This window comes from Castor canadensis, chromosome 2 (assembly GCF_047511655.1).
Source record: "Castor canadensis chromosome 2, mCasCan1.hap1v2, whole genome shotgun sequence".
In the NCBI taxonomy this organism is placed as follows: domain Eukaryota; kingdom Metazoa; phylum Chordata; class Mammalia; order Rodentia; family Castoridae; genus Castor; species Castor canadensis.
In genome coordinates, this window is record NC_133387.1 from 72,234,368 (window position 1) to 72,253,397 (window position 19,030).

General features: G+C 33.9%; 1 protein-coding gene and 1 long non-coding RNA gene across 7 annotated transcripts in view; both read right to left on the reverse strand.

The window, feature by feature from the left end:
• Immp2l (inner mitochondrial membrane peptidase subunit 2) overlaps positions 1–19,030 on the reverse strand; it is a 930,480-nt gene that overhangs the window by 769,518 nt on the left and 141,932 nt on the right. The window lies entirely within an intron of this gene.
• LOC141420687 (uncharacterized) lies at positions 560–18,579 on the reverse strand. The gene is made up of 2 exons (XR_012445215.1): positions 4,192–18,579; positions 560–2,147 (listed from the first exon to the last, which is right to left on the reverse strand). It is a non-coding gene; the product is annotated as an uncharacterized lncRNA (long non-coding RNA).

Below are 19,030 nucleotides of genomic sequence, written 5' to 3' on the forward strand. Positions count from 1 at the left end.
CCAGCTATTTATCTGACAGCTGTTAATAAATATTCAGAATATATAAAGAGATCAAAAACTTAAACACCAATAGACAAATAAACCAATCAATAAATGAGCAAAATGAACTAGACAGTTCTCAAAAAAAAAAAAGTACAAATAGCCAATAAATACATGAAAAAAAGGACCAACATCTTTAGCCATAAGGGAAATGCAAATCAAAACTACAATGAGATTCCATCTCACCCCAGACATAATGGCTACCATCAAGGAAACAAATAACAACAAATGTTAGTGAAGACGCAGGGGGAAAAAGGAACCCTTATATACTGGCAGAAATGGAAGTTAGTCTAGTCTAGCCACTACAGAAGCCAGTATGGTGGTTCCTCAATAAACTAAAAATAGAACTAGTATATGATCCAGCCATATCACTCCTGGGTTTATACCAAATTCAGCCTACAACAGAGGTACCACACCCATGTTTATTGTAGCACTATTCATTCTAGCCAATGGATAAAGAAAATGTCACATATACAATAAAGTATGATGGGGTGAATGATCAAGGTATTATCTCTCTCTCTCTCTCTCTCTCTCTCTCTCTCTCTCTCTCTCTGTGTGTGTGTGTGTATGTGTGTGTGTATGTGTGTGTGTGTGTAAGAGAACAGCATAAAGAAACTCACTGAAAACTGTAGAGGGGAGAAGGGAGGAGTAATAAGAAAGTAATATAGACAGGGTGGATCTGATCAAAGTCCATTATATGCACATATATGTAAATATCACAATGAAATCCTTTTGTACAATTAATTTATGCTAATAAAATATAAGAAAAAAAAGAGAGATAGCAAACAGACACACACACACACACACACACACACACACACACACACATACACACACTCTGTCTCTTGCCATCTGATGTCCTGTGTTGCCTTTGGGCTCTGATAGCAAGGTCATAACCAGATGCAGCCTTTAGCCCTTGTACCTCTAAAGCCATGAGTCAGAATAAACCTCTTTTCTCAAAAAAAAAAAAAAAAAAAAAAAAGACTAGAGATAGTTAATTGGTAAAGTATTTGTCTAAATACAATAACATTATAACAATATATACTACCAGTCCACAATTTTTTAGTTTTTTCCTATTAAAAAGAATGAAGCTTTAGAAAACATGAAAATATTTTTAATTATAAGAAAATAAAAATTATAAATAATAGACATTTATAATATCAAAATACTACTTTTAGTTCTAGTTCCTCTAGTCTTTTATATATACATATACACTTTATTCCTCAAATGGTGGGATCATAGTGTATACCATTTTGTACAGAAGTTTTCTTTATTCACAGAGAATAAATTCCAAGACTCCCAGTGCATGTCTGAAACTGTGGACAAAACCCAACCCTAAATATACACTATTTTTTTAATTGATAAAGTTTAATTTATAAATTAGGCACAGTAAGATTAACAATAATATCTTACTATAATCAGCAACCTCAGTGCATGAGGATTTTTTCCCCTCCTAGTTAAGTCAATAACTTGCACCTTTTCACTTAAAGGAAGCACTTTGCAGCTACTCTGGCATATCTGAATTGCCAACATCGCAACTCTTGCTTGTTGAAGCCATTATTAGTAAAATAAGGGTTAAACACAAGCACTGTGATATTGCAGCAGTATTTAAATTCTTCTCAGAAGATAATTAGCAAAGCAAGGAATCATGGGTAGTATAGTACAATTAAAAATGGTCACCACCAAGACCAGAAATATTAGGGAGTGTTGAGTAGAATTCCTGAGACCATTTTCACAAAAAAATATTTGGCCAAGTACTACCATAATGACAATGAAAAATTTTATTTCCTAATGATCTCATCTAAAACACATTATATTTGACAGAATATAAATGCATTCAAATACAATAGGCACATAAGGACTACTAATTATGACTACCTTCTCTCACAAATAAAAAATGACATTTGAATACGATGCTGAAGAGTGTTAAATGTTTTTTGGAACTCTCTTTTTCCTTTTAGAAATAAGCAACTAAATACAACAGCAAATGGAAACAGCAAGCACCTACCTATTTTGGTGAGATAGAAAGTATCAACTTCACCTTTCATCCATTTGAAAAGATTTAAATTCAGAGAGGACATCACTTCAGTTTTAAAAGTCCCTATTCCCTAAAAATAAAATTTATTCTAAATTTTCATACTAGAAAAAGACAATAATATCAAACAGCAGCCCACAATTCCCTAAAGGAATGATGTCAACTGGTATCTCAAATTAATTCAGTGACCTACAATAATGTGAGTTCTTGATACATAACGTCTAGAGGTAGGCAATACAAAAATTTCAGAATCACTTCTGGTGTGTGAACTCCAAACAGGAGGAGGTCCTTCTTAGTTTACTATAAGTATCTAGCACATATAGTAATACCATAAAAATAAAAATAATACCAGGTATAAATGGCCAAAACTACAATTCTGCAACTTAAATATTAAGTATAGCCAAGATTTCCAATAGTATCTAATCAGTCATCTTTCTGAGTTAAGACATTACTAGTCTGTGAAATTCCTTCTACCAACAATGATTTAGTAAATTTCACATATGCATACACTGTTCATTTTTACTTAATAGAAAATGTGCAATGACATTCTTTTACAAAGATTTCAAAGGTCTCAAAAGATATGAATTCTCATACATCAGACAAAGGACTGATAACCAGATTATATAGGGAACTTAAAAAACTAAATTCTCCCAAAACTAATGAACCAATAAAGAAATGGGCAAGTGAACTAAACAGAACTTTCTCAAAAGAAGAAATTCAAATGGCCAAAAAACACATGAAAAAATGCTCACCATCCCTAGCAATAAAGGAAATGCAAATTAAAACCACGCTAAGATTCCACCTCACCCCTGTTAGAATAGCCATCATCAGCAACACCACCAACAACAGGTGTTGGCGAGGATGCGGGGAAAAAGGAACCCTCTTACACTGTTGGTGAGAATGTAAACTAGTACAACCACTCTGGAAAAAAATTTGGAGGCTACTTAAAAAGCTAGACATTGATCTACCATTTGATCCAGCAATACCACTCTTGGGGATATACCCAAAAGACTGTGACACAGGTTACTCCACAGGCACCTGCATACCCATGTTTATTGCGGCTCTATTCACAATAGCCAAGTTATGGAAACAGCCAAGATGCCCCACCACTGATGAATGGATTAAGAAAATGTGGTATCTATACACAATGGAATTTTATGCAGCCATGAAGAAGAACGAAATGTTATCATTCGCTGGTAAATGGATGGAATAGGAGAACATCATTCTGAGTGAGGTTAGCCTGGCCCAAAAGACCAAAAATCGTATGTTCTCCCTCATATGTGGACATTAGATCAAGGGCAAACACAACAAGGGGATTGGACTTTGAGCACATGATAAAAGCAAGAGCACACAAGGGAGGGGAGAGAATAGGTAAGACACCTAAAAAATTAGCTAGCATTTGTTGCCCTTAACGCAGAGAAACTAAAGCAGATACCTTAAAAGCAACTGAGGCCAATAGGAAAAGGGGACCAGGAATTAGAGAAAAGGTTAGATCAAAAAGAATTAACCTAGAAGGTAACACCCACGCAGAGGAAATCAATGTGAGTCAATGCCCTGTATAGCTATCCTTATCTCAACCAGCAAAAACCCTTGTTCCTTCCTATTATTGCTTATACTCTTTCTTCAACAAAATTAAGAGATAAGGGCAAAATAGTTTCTGTCGGGTATTGAGGGGGTGGGGAGGAGAGGGAGGGGGCGGAGTGGGTGGTAAGGAAGGGGGTGGGGGCAGGGAGGAGAAATGACCCAAGCCTTGTATGCACATATGAATAATAAAAGAAAAAAAAAGATATGAATTCTCAAATTTAAAGGACATATTTCCTATCTCTAAACACTCTTCCTCTATCAACTATGTAGATGCCCCAAGAAAAAAAATCAACTAAATATTCAGGAACAGAAAGTTCTATATTCTTTTAACAAATAGACTTACATATTAGATTATAACCCCCCCAAGCATATTTGGGACAATGCACTAAAAACTGTGATTAGAACCTAATTGTCTAATGAGTTAGCAGTATTTTACATGACAATATATTATAAATGGTAGAGAATGATTATTCAAGTATATTATTCAGAGAACTAATAATCTAATCTGTTAAAACCACAGATTAAAATATTACCTATTTGGAGTGAAATGAGCACAGGGTGCTGGTGACTCACACCTATAATTCTAACTACTTGGGAGGCTGAGATCTGGAGGATCATAGCTGGAGGCCAGCCTAGGCAAATAGTTTGTGAGATCCCATTTCCAACATAACTAGACCAAAATGGACTGTGGATGTGGTTCAAACAGTAGAGCACCTGCTTTGCAAACATGAAGTCCTGAGTTCAAACCCCAGTTCCTTCAAAAAAAAAAAATAGTTGAGATGAGTATAAACATAAATGGTAAGCTCTCCATACTCTCTGAGTTTCTCTTCTGTACTTCTCATATTCTTTACTGGATTATCCCATCATTTTTGACCTCTAAATGATAAACTACCCTAGGACCTAGGAAGGGTTTAGGTCTCTTTTCTAGTCATTGTCAAGGTCATAGGTCAGTAAACTACTGTTAGCAGGCCAGATTCAGCTCACCATCTATAAGATTTTATAAATAAAGTTGTACTGGAACACAACCACACACATTTTTTAAATTATTGTCTACAACTCCTTTCACAATATAAGGTCAGAAATGAATATTTACAACTTTAAAAACTACTTATAGTATTTCTGATTCCTCACAAAAGAAGTTTGCTAACTCCTGTCTAAGTGATCTCGCTCAGATCTATAGCCTCAAATATAATTTATATCCTGAATCCTGACAACTTTCAAAATTCTATCTTCATTCCTTACCTGTCCTTGTACACCAACCTCTCATGTTACAGCCATTCTTGGATATCTAATAAGCATACAAATTTAACACATCTAAAACAGAATATTTTATTCCATCCCTCCCATCTGTTACTATGCCTCTGGTGTCTCAATACACACATTTCAATTTGTCCAAAATTACTTAGGCCAAAAACTTGAGTCTTCCTCAACTCCTTTATTTCTCTCACAGTCTATATTCCAATCATCCAAAAATGATTGGGATATCATTTTTATGTAGAATCTATCCACTTTTCACCTGCTACCACCCTAAGTCATAACCATTTTTTACTTTCACTATTGTAGTGGTCTCCTTATCTGTGTCCTATTTCTTTTCTGGGTTCTTTACATTCTACTTCCTGAAGAGCATCTATAGGGATCATGGAACTCCACTGCTGAAAATACATCAAGGGCCATGCAGAGTGTAAAATACTGATATATCTACCCTTGTTCCTGTTATGACTCTGGTCTCTCCATGTGAGACTCCTTACTATCAAGCATGGTCCTGGCTTGGATCTTTGCAATGGCTATTCATTCTGGAAAATTCTTCCCCCAGATGCCTCACTGGCTTATTTCTTCCTCTTATTCAGTCCCAGCTCAAATATTATTTCAAATTAGAGGCCTTCCTAGTCACTTTTTGTAGCTTAGTTACGCTTGTCAAGTCTATAACCCTGCTACCATTGGATTCCCTGCAAAACAGATTATAAGAGTCAAATTTGCATACATTTTGGGAAGGGCTCTCAGACCATCTCTAAGGGAATGAGGGAAGGAGAATAAGTGGAGGGAGAAGCTACACTGCAATACAATTGATTGTAATGAAAGCTTTGACCATAGAAACCTTTGGAGTGGGAACAGAATCTCAGAATTGTCCCCACCGAAGCAAGGGGGCCTCAGTGTCAATATCTTATGAGATTCCAGCAACAGTCAGAAAAGGGGGTGTGACTTTGGTTAAGACATGGGAGGGAACATTTGCTGTAGGAAAATCCAATTTAAAACTGTATCACACACACTACAATAGCCAGAATCACAAAGAGAGAAAACACCAAATGTTACTGACAATGTGGAAAAATAAAATCCTCATGTATTGCTAGTGGAAATGGAAAATGGTAAACATACGTGCCTCGGAAAATAGTTTGGCAGTTTCTTCATAAGTTACACATAAATTTATCACACAATTCAGCAGTTCCACATCTAGAAATCTACCTAAGAGAAAAGAAAACATATGACTCCAGAAAGACTTTTAAAAGAATATCTGCAGCAGTATCATTGATAATAATTAAAAATAACAGAAAAGTCTATTAAATGATATGTGGATTTACAAAACCAGGTACATCTATATAAGAACAACATGGATAAACCATGTTGGCTCAGTGAAGGAAGCCAACACAAAATGCTATTTACTATATGATTCTCTTTAAATAAAATTTCCAAAAAGGGCAAATCTATTAAGACAATAGATTAGTGGTTGCCTGGAGCCAGGGTTAACTAAGGGGAGTGAGTACAAACAACCATGAGGAATATTCTGGGAATGATGAAAGTATTCTGAAATTGGATTCAGGTGATAACTGCACAACTCTGCAAATTCACCACATTTCATTGGTTTCTATACTTTGAACTGGTTAGTTTTATGTGATGTAAATTGATTTATGAATCAATTAAAATATAGGAATAAAAGAAAAATTATCTTCAGATAAGTGACTTAACTAAACTAGTAACAATGATGATCACTACTATTCACTGGCCATTTGCTAGGGGTCAAGGATTTCTCTGTTTCACATGTAATCTTCACAACAATCCTATGAAGCAGAAATCATTTTATCCCCATTTCAGAGATAGGGTAACTGAAGCACAGGAAAATTAGATAACATGCCCAAGGTCATAAAGCTAAATATACTATAAATATATTAATTTATACTCATAAATCAGTCCTCTGTCCATATGTTAAACAATAACATTTACCCACACTACCAACAAAACCAGAAGATAACATTAAATGTGTATGAATATAGTAAATTCACCATAAGTAACATATTAAAGATTGTGTAATAAATAACCAACTTGCAACACTTTTGAATATCTTCAGGCCATTGAAACCAGTAAAAAATATAATGTTCATTACAAGAGAGCTCATAGTCACAGAGAGACTTAAAAATAAGCAAATAATGCCCATGATCTAGCAAATAACTGTGTTCATATAGATACAGAAATATCATTATTGTATATGTAAATACAATTTTATTCCATATGAGTCATGCATAAATATACACAAAAATACTAAGTCACAAACTACCTGACACAGAAACTTTTCCCAGTGTATCATTGCACTATCATTGCTCCTATAACTGAGGCGCACAAAGGGACAAGATGAGATGACAGTGTGTTTATCTTTTTCATATGAAAGTTCAGTAATAAATTTCACATGGCAGAAAACCAACACGAATAGAAAATTTGGCAATGCTAACTTCTTGTGTATCTTCCAGTAAAACATTCTCAAATTTAGAGGTAGCACTACATAGATAGCTGATGAATGAATCACCTAGTACTTAGTTAATATTTTCTTAAAGAAGGCATATAAATGATTAGCAAGACTATAATATTTGACAACAATGTATTTTAAACAGTCTAATAAAACAAAATGTGCAGACAACGAGGAAGAAGGACGTGTAACTAAGATCACATTCACCTTCAATACCTTTACAGTCTAGGACTGAAAATCCCACATCAGCACTCTCTATCTAAATGATATATCGATGCAAAGTTAGAATAAAACTGTGCTAAGAAATATTCCATTTATAACTGAGAATAAATGTTTCTAAGTACTGACAAGCTTCTGTCAGTGAAATTACTTTCATGGAGAAATATTTTCCCTACATTTTTTCTCAAGCACTTTTATTAGGAAACTTTGTAATTAATTTATTTTCCAAGCTAATAATTAAACATTTTTCTGTGTTGGTAATACAAGTTAGTAATATTATACTTAAGGCATTCACTTACAGCTGAAGAAACCACTCCATAATAGAATATTCCTACCCTTAATTCTCTCAGAATATAACACCTCCACCTAGAAAGCAATGCATCAATAATAAATTCATGATTCAATATGGATCTCAGCCATAGCTAAAAATTTGCAGATCTATATAATTAAGCACATTAAACAGTACCCTCTAGTGAGCATAAGCCCAGAACTAACTCTCATAACTCCACATGGAGTATAGTAAGAATCACTATAAGAACATGTGTTTATTTTTGGATTCCAATTATTTTAAAAAGAAACTGTACTTGTTGTCAATGTAATGGATAATGTACAAACTCACCGACAAAAAAATTAAATGACCTAAAGGGTATCTAAGCTCATGTAAAAAATTAGACAGTTTGGGGTTTTTTTAAGAGTTTGATCAAACACTGATTTAAAAATCTTGTAGTTTCTATAAAAGAAATCTTTGAAATTCCTAAAAATATAAATATACAGTAACATAAAGCTTGCTTCTAAGAGAAACTAAATTCAATATTCAGATTTAGAATAGTTACATTAATTAAAATAAATGTAAGTGAAAAGAATAACAATGTTGAACTGCTATAGCACAGCCCTCCCAATCCTGTACCAAACTACAAAAGTGGAGAGAATGTATAAAGTTTTTTTCTGATATTGGGCAAAAGGCAGGGCAGGCCTGAGATTACTAAAATAAGGGAAACAAATAAGATGATCTCTAAGACTGCATATATTTCATCCTATATCCTAGAGGCAAAGTCCACACTAGATCACAGGAATGGGGAGCCCAAAATAATTCTAGCAGACCAAATAAATTAAGACACAGATTTAGAGGTTGAGGACACTGGGATGGCTAAAATACATGTAACAGAGCACAGGTGAAGAGGGAGCTATGCAGAGAAAAAGTTGCCATAAAAAGATGAATACTTGAATACTTTGAGTATGAATCCATACTGAATAGGCTGAAATTACAAGAGGACAAGTGAAAAATAATCAGCAGTAAAAGATCAGTTTTGAGAGAGCTATAACTTAACAATCCCCAGAATGGAGAAAACTTATTGAACACTCAGGCATTCTAGTGATTCCAGAAGGCTGATGCCTTGTAAGAAGTCTAACCTAGTTCTAGAATAAAGACTATCCTAGGTCATCATTTAAAGGCATGAAAGTGAGCCTGAAACTGCTCAGACTTCTAGGAAAGGGGGCAAAGGGGTTGGGAGAAAAGCACTATTTACATAAAATTTAGCTGAACGACATAAATACTAATGTTTACTATAAAATTAAAATTAGAGACAGACAGGAAAGTGTTACCCAAAACCAGGACAAAATTCGGTCAATACAAATAGATCCAGAATTAATGAAAATAATATTATTAATATAAAGAGACTTTAAAACAGCTATTAAAATAGGGCTCAAAAAGATTAAAGATTTAAAGGAAATATAAACATAATAAGAAAAAGAATATATTAAAGAGAACCAAAGAGGAAAAAAGAGACTAGAGTAAAAATACTTAAAGAAATTATATTGGGTTCAATTTCCAACAGAACAAATTAATTAATTAATCAATGAATAAGTATGCCCACAATTTTTCTAATTTTGATAAAAATCAAAAGCCTACAAATCCAAGAAAATCAACAAAGCCCACATAGAAATATCATAAAAAAAAGCCACAACAAAATATATTACAAATAAATTGCTAGCCAGGCACAGTGATATGCACACATAGTACCAGCTACTCAGGAGGCAAAGGCAAAAGGACTGTTTGAGCCCAGGAGTTTGAGACCAGCCTGGGCAACACAGAAAGACAAAAAAAATGCTCCAAATAAGGAATACAGAGAAAATTATTAGGTATTATGTACACAAGAACAAAGATAAGAACAGCACAGGTACCCTAGTCAGGGACTATGCAAACCAGAAAGAAATGTATTAACATTCTTAAAGCACTGAAAGAAAAAAAATTGTGAGACTAAAATTCTATACCTACCTTGAATACCTTTTAAAAATAAACACAAAAGAAAGGCAGAGATGTTACAGCCAACATACCTGCATCATTAGAAATGTTAAAGGAAGTTCTATAAATATAAGCAAAGTAATAGCCAGATGCAAACTTGGGTCTACATTTAAAAATGAAGACTACTCAGAAGGTAAAGACCTGAAGGATCACAGTTCTAAGCCAGCCCAGGCAAAAAGTTAGCAAGACACCATTTCAAGCAATAAGCCAGGCATGTGGTACACGACTATCCTCTCAACTACAAGAGAAACATAGCTAGAAGGGTCACAGTCAAGGCCAGCCCAGCACAAAAACTTGAAATGCTATTGGAAAAACAACTAAAGGAAAAAGAAATAGGGGCCTGGCACAAATGGTAGAACACCTACTTAGCAAGCATCAGGCCTTGAGTTCAAACCCTAGTACTGATTAAAAAAAAAAAAATGAACAATGGAAGGCATTGAGACAGGGTCTAGATCTGGTTCCCAGGCTAATTTTTAATTTTTGATCCTCTTGTCTCAGTCCCTTGAGTGCCAGGGTTGCCAAGAGTTTGGGGAGGAACAGGAAGAAGGGAGGGATTAACAGTAAGAACACAGTCAATTTTTAGTGCAGTGAAGCTACTCTATATGGTGGATTCATGTCGCTATGCATTTGTCAAACATCATAGAACTACACAATACAGAGTGAATCCTAATGGAAAGTACAAACTTCAGTTAATAATATTATTAACATTAATAATAATACTAAACCAATTGCAGTATATCCATTTTAACAAGGTACCACAGTAATGTAAGACAAACACATGACCATATTAGTAACTACAGAAAAGCATATAACAAAATCCACGCTCTTTCCTGCACAGGGAAACTGTATAGGAAGAAAGGGGGCTCTCCATACTTTCTGCTCAACTTTTGTATAACACTCAAAAACTATAGTTTATTAGTTTAAAAAAATGCAATTTGGGGAATTAGGATTATAACACATGCTAAGCATGTGTGACGCTCTGGATTCAATCCCTAGCATTCAAAACAAATTTTAAAAAACCCCACGATTTCAGATTTTTACCTAACTTCTGTGTGAAGGCAAAATTCTAAGATGTTCTCTAAGATTCCTGGCCCTGGTGTGTATACTCTGTAAATCCCTTTCCCTGTAGTGTGGGCAAGATTGTGAATATGACAGATTTCACTACCATTATAAGGCAAAGATGGTTTACAGATGTAATTAAGGTCCTAAAGTAGATGATTTTGAGTTTGTTAAAATGGAAATTATTCTTTGCTGATAGGTGAGCCCTTACAGGGGACCAGGCCATTCTTAAAGGAAGCGCCTCAAAACTTGGAAGAGATTTTCCCTGTATGTCTTAAAGAACAAAGCCCAGCACAGGGACTGTGTAGCAGCATGGACCTAAAGGAAGCAGCTTCTAGAGACAGAGAAGTCCCTGAACAAAAGAGAATAAGAAAATGAGGACTTCAACCATACAACTGCAAAAAACTGAAAAATGTCAACAACTACATGAGCATAAAGGATGATTACATAAGATCCCAGTGACATGGTAGCTCAGCCAAGACCTTGATTTTAACCTGTGGGACCTTGAGCACAGAACTCAGTGATGCCCAGTCCAGACCACTGCCCCACAAAACTGTGAAATAATTATGTTGTTTTAAGCCTCAAATTTGTAGTAATTTGTTACACAACAGTAGAAAACTAATACTCTATTATTCTCAAAGTGTTAAATTATCAAATGCCACAAATCAGGCAAAAAGAAAAAACATTAAAGTTTTACACATTTTGAAGATTGAATTTCGCAGTGAAAAATGTAAATTATTTTATTTTACATATAACTAGCATTTGACATTTTGAAAAAACAAATCACAACTAGCATACATGACAAAGCCATAGACTATTAAAAAAAAATCACATAACAAAGAATAAATCTACCAGGAAGCAATGTTTAAAATGCTACTTAGGACTTGCCACCATGCTCAGTTCTGCCACTGATACCTCAGTAAACTCGGCAAACACCACCCCTTTTAGACCTTGGGGTCTTTATGTGGAAAACACAGAGATTTTAAGGACAGGGTTTTGTGATTCTTCCAAACCCTAAATAAACTTTGGTAGAAAGTAAAAAAATAAAATAAAATAAAATAAAATGCTACTTAGGAGACTGTAAATTATTATTGTGATAATTAAAACAAAACAAAAAAGCCCTTAACATATGTAGGTTTAAGGCCAAAAAAGTGCAAATAAAACAAACATTTTAACCTGCAAATAAAACACATCATGAGTCCTGAATTTCTAAATAGTAATTTAACATAATTTTCAAAAACTGAGCCAATATTCTTATTAGTTGGTTTGTTTGTTTTTCTTTTTTGCAGTACTGGGATTTGAACTCAGGGCCTTACACTTGCTAGGCAGGTAGGTGCTTTACCACTTGAGCCACTCTGCCAGCCCTTAGAGCCAATGCTCATACTTTCCTATATGCCAGTTTGTAGATTAGAAAAACTTGAAGTTCAACCAGTGAAACAAAAACTTAAAAACAAAAATCCTTTACACCATGATGTGAAATATAAAATTACAATTCTGGTGAAGTTCAACATTAAATGTGTAATTGCTTATTTGGAAGGGAATAAAAGTTTAGGACCCAAAGATTTTTATGACTAAGAATCCTTGAATTCAATTCTATTGACTTCACTTCCTAGCACTCAAAACAAATAAACAAACTCCCACAATTTTCTATTGATTTCCTTTTCTTCCTTTTTTTGGTAGTGGTACTGGACTTTGTACTCAGGGCCTTACACTTGGTAGGCAGGCACTCTACCACCTGAGCCACACCCCAAGCCCTTTTTCACTTCAATTATTTTTCAGATACTGTCTTACATTTTTCCCAGGGCTAGCCTTGGACCATGGTCCTCCTACCTATGCCTCATAGTAGCTAGGATCACAAGCATGTGCTACCATACTTGGCTTATTTGTTGAAATGGGGGTCTTGGTAACTTTTTGCTTGGTCTGGCCTCAAACCCCATCCTCTTGATCTCCAACTCTCAAGTAGCTAGGATTACATATGTGTGCCAGCATGCCCTATCCTTTTCTTTTCTTGTCAAATTATAGTTTAAAAAAATGATACTTGTCTCATAGATACAAAGTTTTCTTTTCCCCCATTCTTCTAATTCAATGATTCATCAGACTAAACTTACGGAATTTATATTGGACTATTTTATTAACATTAAAAACATCATTTAGCCAGGTTTTTGTTATTAAATCCTGGAACTAAAAAAAGGGTTCATTTAAAATACCTCCTTTCTACTCACTCTAGACCTAATCTGGTATCTCTTCAACCTTCAGTACAAAAAACCTTATATCACACTAACACTGACACAAATGTCACCCCTGGTGATTTGGTTACATTGAGTGCCTTTTAGCTTTGTACTACTAATGCCAGTGATGTTCTTAATACATTTATAGCTATGGTTACTCAAACTATGATGCCTTTTTCTTGTGTAAATAATATATTGAACCAAATGCTGGCTTGACAATGCCAATTTATTTGAGGAAATAAAAACAAAAATTTCAGTTACTTAATTTCATTTAACAAAATATTCTGAGTGATACCAACATTTGTACAACTACCTTTATGTGTTATAAAACTTCATATACAATATAAATATAACACCCAATATCAAATGTCGCTTATGCAAATATTCCCTAAGTTACATTTTATATATATATTTCATTTCTTACCCTTTATATACTTCATTAAGCCATATTTCAATATTTCTCATTAGTCTACTGCAAAAACTATTCTTAGCCTGAAATTACACCAAATAAATTGTATAGCAAATTTCTAAACACCATGTAGAATTCAAATGAAATGCCTAACATCACATAAAACACTGAATGTTAAATGGATTACGTTTATATAATGACTTAGGCACACTAATTCTGAAGTGTTTTTACATGCTGCCTCCTAAAACTATAGGATAATGCTATCCCAATATATGAGCAACATATTGGCAGCAAAAAATAAATCAATTAATAAAAAAAGAGAAATTTTGTTAAGTAAAAAGAACTGATTTTAGACTTAAGTCTGGCAGTTCTGTTTGATTGAGCCCTGACTGATACATGTGCTAAAGACAAAAAATGGAAAAAATTTTTTATCTAAGAGGATTGTGAGCAAAGCAATAATTTAGCACCCTCATTTTAAAAATATTATAATATTCATAGATACAGATAATAAAATAGTGGTTACCAGCATCTAGGAATAGGGAAATACAGGAGGGGGGGTGGTATCAAAGTTATTATTTAATGTGTACAGAGTTTCAGTTTAAGCAGATAAAACAAGTTTTGGAAATGGGCAGTGGTAATGATTGCACAATAAAAATATACTAAATTCCACTTAACTGTACACTTAAATGATCTACATCATATACTGTATGTTATATACTCATTACCACAAAAATATTTTAATTGTTCTAAATTATATTTGTATATTTATGTTTATTTCTTTCTTTTCTATGATTCAACCTGAATTGAGAAGAACTTAATTACAAACAATGGAAATTAAATACTTAAGTTACTCCTTCAAAATAACAACAGCAAATAAAATGCAAAAAGGAAGTCAACTTTTCAGACTCCTGGCTCTGCATAATTTTTTTCTCTAATATGCAAATTGAAAGAAAACATAAGAAATCCCAAAACTCTCTGACCAAGAACAGTTATTTTCAAACAAATAATAAAAAAATCTATAGAATTAGAAGTACAAGTAAAACTTTTTTAGAGAACAAGATATTTAACTATACTCATAACTACATTGAGCATAACCATTGGTAGGTAGAGCAGCAGACAATAGTAACACAAATCCAATTGCTTCCATTGTGAAGATATTGGAATTAAATTAACAGTATGAATCTTTAATCTTCCCCACAACCCATTAACATACTCTAAGATGTATAATTTTTTAAGTGAATTCTTTCATTAAAAATTAATGTTTACAAACCTTGGTAGCATAATAGAACTTGATTCACAGAAAGGTAGTTGCTATACATCACAGTATCTCCACCATGTAACACAGTGTTACAAAGTAGATGTACAATAAGTATCCCTTTAATTAGCAAAGAAAGAAGGAGAGAGGAAAAAAGCAAGGAGGGAGAGAAGGAAGGTGGCTAGGTGGGTTCTATAGATTATCACAACACATTAGTGTTCGGTGGTAGTGTGCAGAGAGAAATAAGCTAGAAACTATAAATAGTTAATAAATTGCAAGAGACAGTGTCTAGACTAAGCCATGCTATATTTTAGACTTTAGTAGATTTCTCTACTAACTAAAGTTTAAAATTTAAATATTTTAAGTAATGTATATACCACAGGACTTGAACAACATGGAACACATTGTGTCTATATAACCATGTTCTAATGATGTATGTAACTACCCTGTTAAAAACTCTTGATACAAAGTAATTTCATATATTCCAAACTATTTTTCTTCATGTACATTAGTTAAAATTCTTTGTGTATTTTCAGTATTTTACATTCGATCATTTAAGAGCTAAATATTAAACAATTCTATCACCAAAGCAAAACATTTGAAACAATCGCCCTATTTTGAGTTTATAACCTTTGTAAAATACATGTTTATCTGGGTCACAGATTTTGTGACTTTTGTCTACCACTAGGCAAAACTCCTTATCAAGCGACTCTCAAGTTTACATATTGTGATGTCTTTACAGGCAATTACTAGGCTTAATGGAACACTAGCCATGTATACTTCTGACATTTCCCTAACTCTATGTCATTGATCATTTCATGAAGTCATTTTAACATTGGTTTAGCAACTGCCCTCTCAGGACTTCCAATTGTCACTTCAGTTGTTCACTTCACACAGGAATCTTTTACCTATGTTTTTCACTTAAACATTTACACACCTTGATTACTTACAGATGTCATGTTTTGGCAAAAATACAGTGATATAAAAAACCCAGAATGGTGACTGCCTGTGGGCAGAGATTCATTAGGAGGAATGTGATATGAATTTCTGGGGTACATCTTGATAGAAGTTTAAGTTGTGCTGTATATGTACAAAGTCAAAACTTGACAAATGTTCAATTATGATTTATACAAGGCACTAAGTTTAAATTTTACCTCAAAAGTAAAAACTTAAAAACTATTACTGAGATGAAGTTAATGATACACATAGTGAAGGTATTTAGGGAAAGTACCTGAAATTTAATTTGTAATATATCATAAATAAATGACTGGCTGATACATGAATAGAAGATGAACAGACAGGTAGTCATATAATAGAAAAATGTTTGGCCAACTATCACTGTTATTTACAGTAAAATTATTTTAACTTCTCTGTTGGCTTAAAAATTCCATAATAAACTATGATTTCAAATTTGAAAGCAATTTCCTCATAATCTTTTTAACTTTAAAATTCACTCAGTAAAGTAAGAGGAATTAAAATGTCCTCCAAAAGATTTTAAATTACAATGGTAATTACCCCTTTCTTTACCATTTCAGGTATTTAGAAAACTTGATCCAAAAAGGTAAGATGGTCAAAAACCTTGTAAATTAATTAAGCATATAATTTATTCATGTATTCTTTCATTCATTCTACAAATACTGGTCAAACTCCTCTGATATAGCAGATCTCTGTAAGTGCTACAGAAGAACAACTTGTTTGTAACACAATGCGATATATATTAAGTAACAAAGAAATCTACCCTTCAAAGAATTTTCTGACCCATAAAGGGTAAATAAGATTTTGCCAGGTGGGATAAAGGAGGAAGAAAGTTCATTCCAAGGCTGTGGAAAATCATATAAACAAGTCTGTGATACATGAACTTTGTTTTACAGCCAAAAAGGTAACATAGTACTTTTGTGATTATATCAAAATATATTTTTAAAATACAGGTACATATCCCCACCTTTTACTATTTTATATACAGATAGAAGTGTCTACAATCTTCTTAATCACGAATATAATCTAAGTGTCTTCTGTTCACTATGAATTTCATCTTAATTATTAAAAATAAATTCACATTTGCTTTTATTACTTCTAAAGAATTATCATAATAAGTTTTACCTGTAACTGACCCTGGGAAACACTGCTCTAAAGTCTTGAAATCCTGAAAGTGAATACTTGGGGTTTAGAAAGACTTTCTAGGCCAGGTGACAAATAAAGAATGCAAATCTCTCATATGGCAATTCAGCTTAATATAAAACACACAAAAAAACAAAAATCAAAGTATTGTCTACAATGTACTTAGATACTTTAAATATTTTATATCTCCCCTTTTCAGGCATGTACGTGGTCCCATTTCCTTTTAGTAGTTTATTATTCTAAACAATCTAACCAAACTCTAGTATATGTGGGCTTATGAAACAACTTTTTTCTTATTTCCAACATGTGACTATCACTATATACCTCACATGCTTAATGCAAAGATTAAATGAGATTTTTTTAAAAAGATGAAAAGCACTCAGTGTTTGGTGTTTAAAAAATAATAGTAGTTAATGATATAAATATTTGCCCATATACATATCCATGCAATTGCTCAGACATGTTTTTTAATCTGGGCCAGAAGCTGATGTGAGCCAGAATTCATCTTCTTTTAAGTCATAAAGTCTTAACTGTTAGTTTCATTGCACTACTGATCACTTCAATGTCATAACAGTTCCTTATTTTCTCCCTTTCAGATCCAAACTTCTAACTTCACTGTTCACTCAAGACTGGCACTCTTTACAGAGTTCACTAGCAAAGACCTTAGAACTCTCTTATCATTTACCTGTTAGTGGCTGAATACAGAAATATCACTGGAACTTCACTTCAAAAAATCCTCTTAAAATTTCCAGCAACTGAGTTGGTTGAGACTCATGATGATTTGTTTTCAAAACATTTTCTATTGGTACTTGCAAATGGTCCATAGACTGAATGAGATGTTTTACTCTAAGGAACTGTGAGTGAGCAGTGCATTATGAAAGAAAATGAACACTTAGAGAGTTGAGAAAAAAGATTTCCAGTACTAAATAAAATTAAATGGAAAAACTGATTTCATTTCTTAGTACATATAATAGTGACTGTCTACTTAACAAAACAACTGCATGTACAAACTGACATCCAAAGAACTGGGAATTTGAAATTATAGCTTTGACATACAATAAAGTGATCCAACTTGATAAATCTAATAAAGGGGACATTTCTGCTCAGTGCCAGAAAAAGTCTGTAAATTTGGGAACAACTTTGCAAAATGGACTATTAATCAGATGATGAATCTTCACATTATGTTTACATCATGCAAAAAAAGTATTCTTGCTGTTTATTATTAAATCATATAGCCCCATATATCACAAAAATTTTAAAAACAGTTAAATATTCTTGAACATCATAAGAGTAACACTGAACCTACAGTTTAGTTCTATTAGGCAAGTTCAGAAGACTGGCATTTTCTTCTCATGAACATGTTCGGTTTAAGATATAGGTATACACCTTATTTTGATGGAATGATAATTATACTCATTAAAAAATCTGAGTGGGGAAAAGATCCAAGATGGCGACTAGAGGGAGGAAGCAGACATGGTGAGATCTGTAAATCAAAAATCTTGAGATGCTGGAGCCACACTTGGCAGAAAAAAACCACCAAGAAGAAGTAAAACCCCGACTCCCCGAGCCTCCAGCCTGTACAAAGCTTCTCCATGCCATGTTACACTGAGAAACCAGGAGGACTCCCGTGCAGCCAGATGTCAGCTCCAAACCTGTTGGGAGATGCAGACCAACAGATGAGCAAATAAGTGGCACACAGTATTCCCAAAGCCACCCCTGGGATAAACCAGCATAGTCTCTGAGACAGACTGACCCCTGCCCCACAAAAAAAAAAAAAAAAACTGAATAATAAGCAAGGAACTGAAAAGGACACACAGCAGAGGGGGTGGGGTGCTATGAGCACACCAGAGAAGAGTGGAGGTGCAAGAAGCTGCTCTCCAGGTGAACTCTCAGTAAACAAACCCTGCAAAAGTAGCCAGCAGGCAAGCCTCTCCACCAGAGAAGTGGGGAGAGGCAAGGAGCTGAACTCACAAACTTTCAGTAAACAAAGCCTGCAACAGTAGATGGCTGCCACTGCCAGAAATAAGGCAGACAGCAGTTCACAAAGCT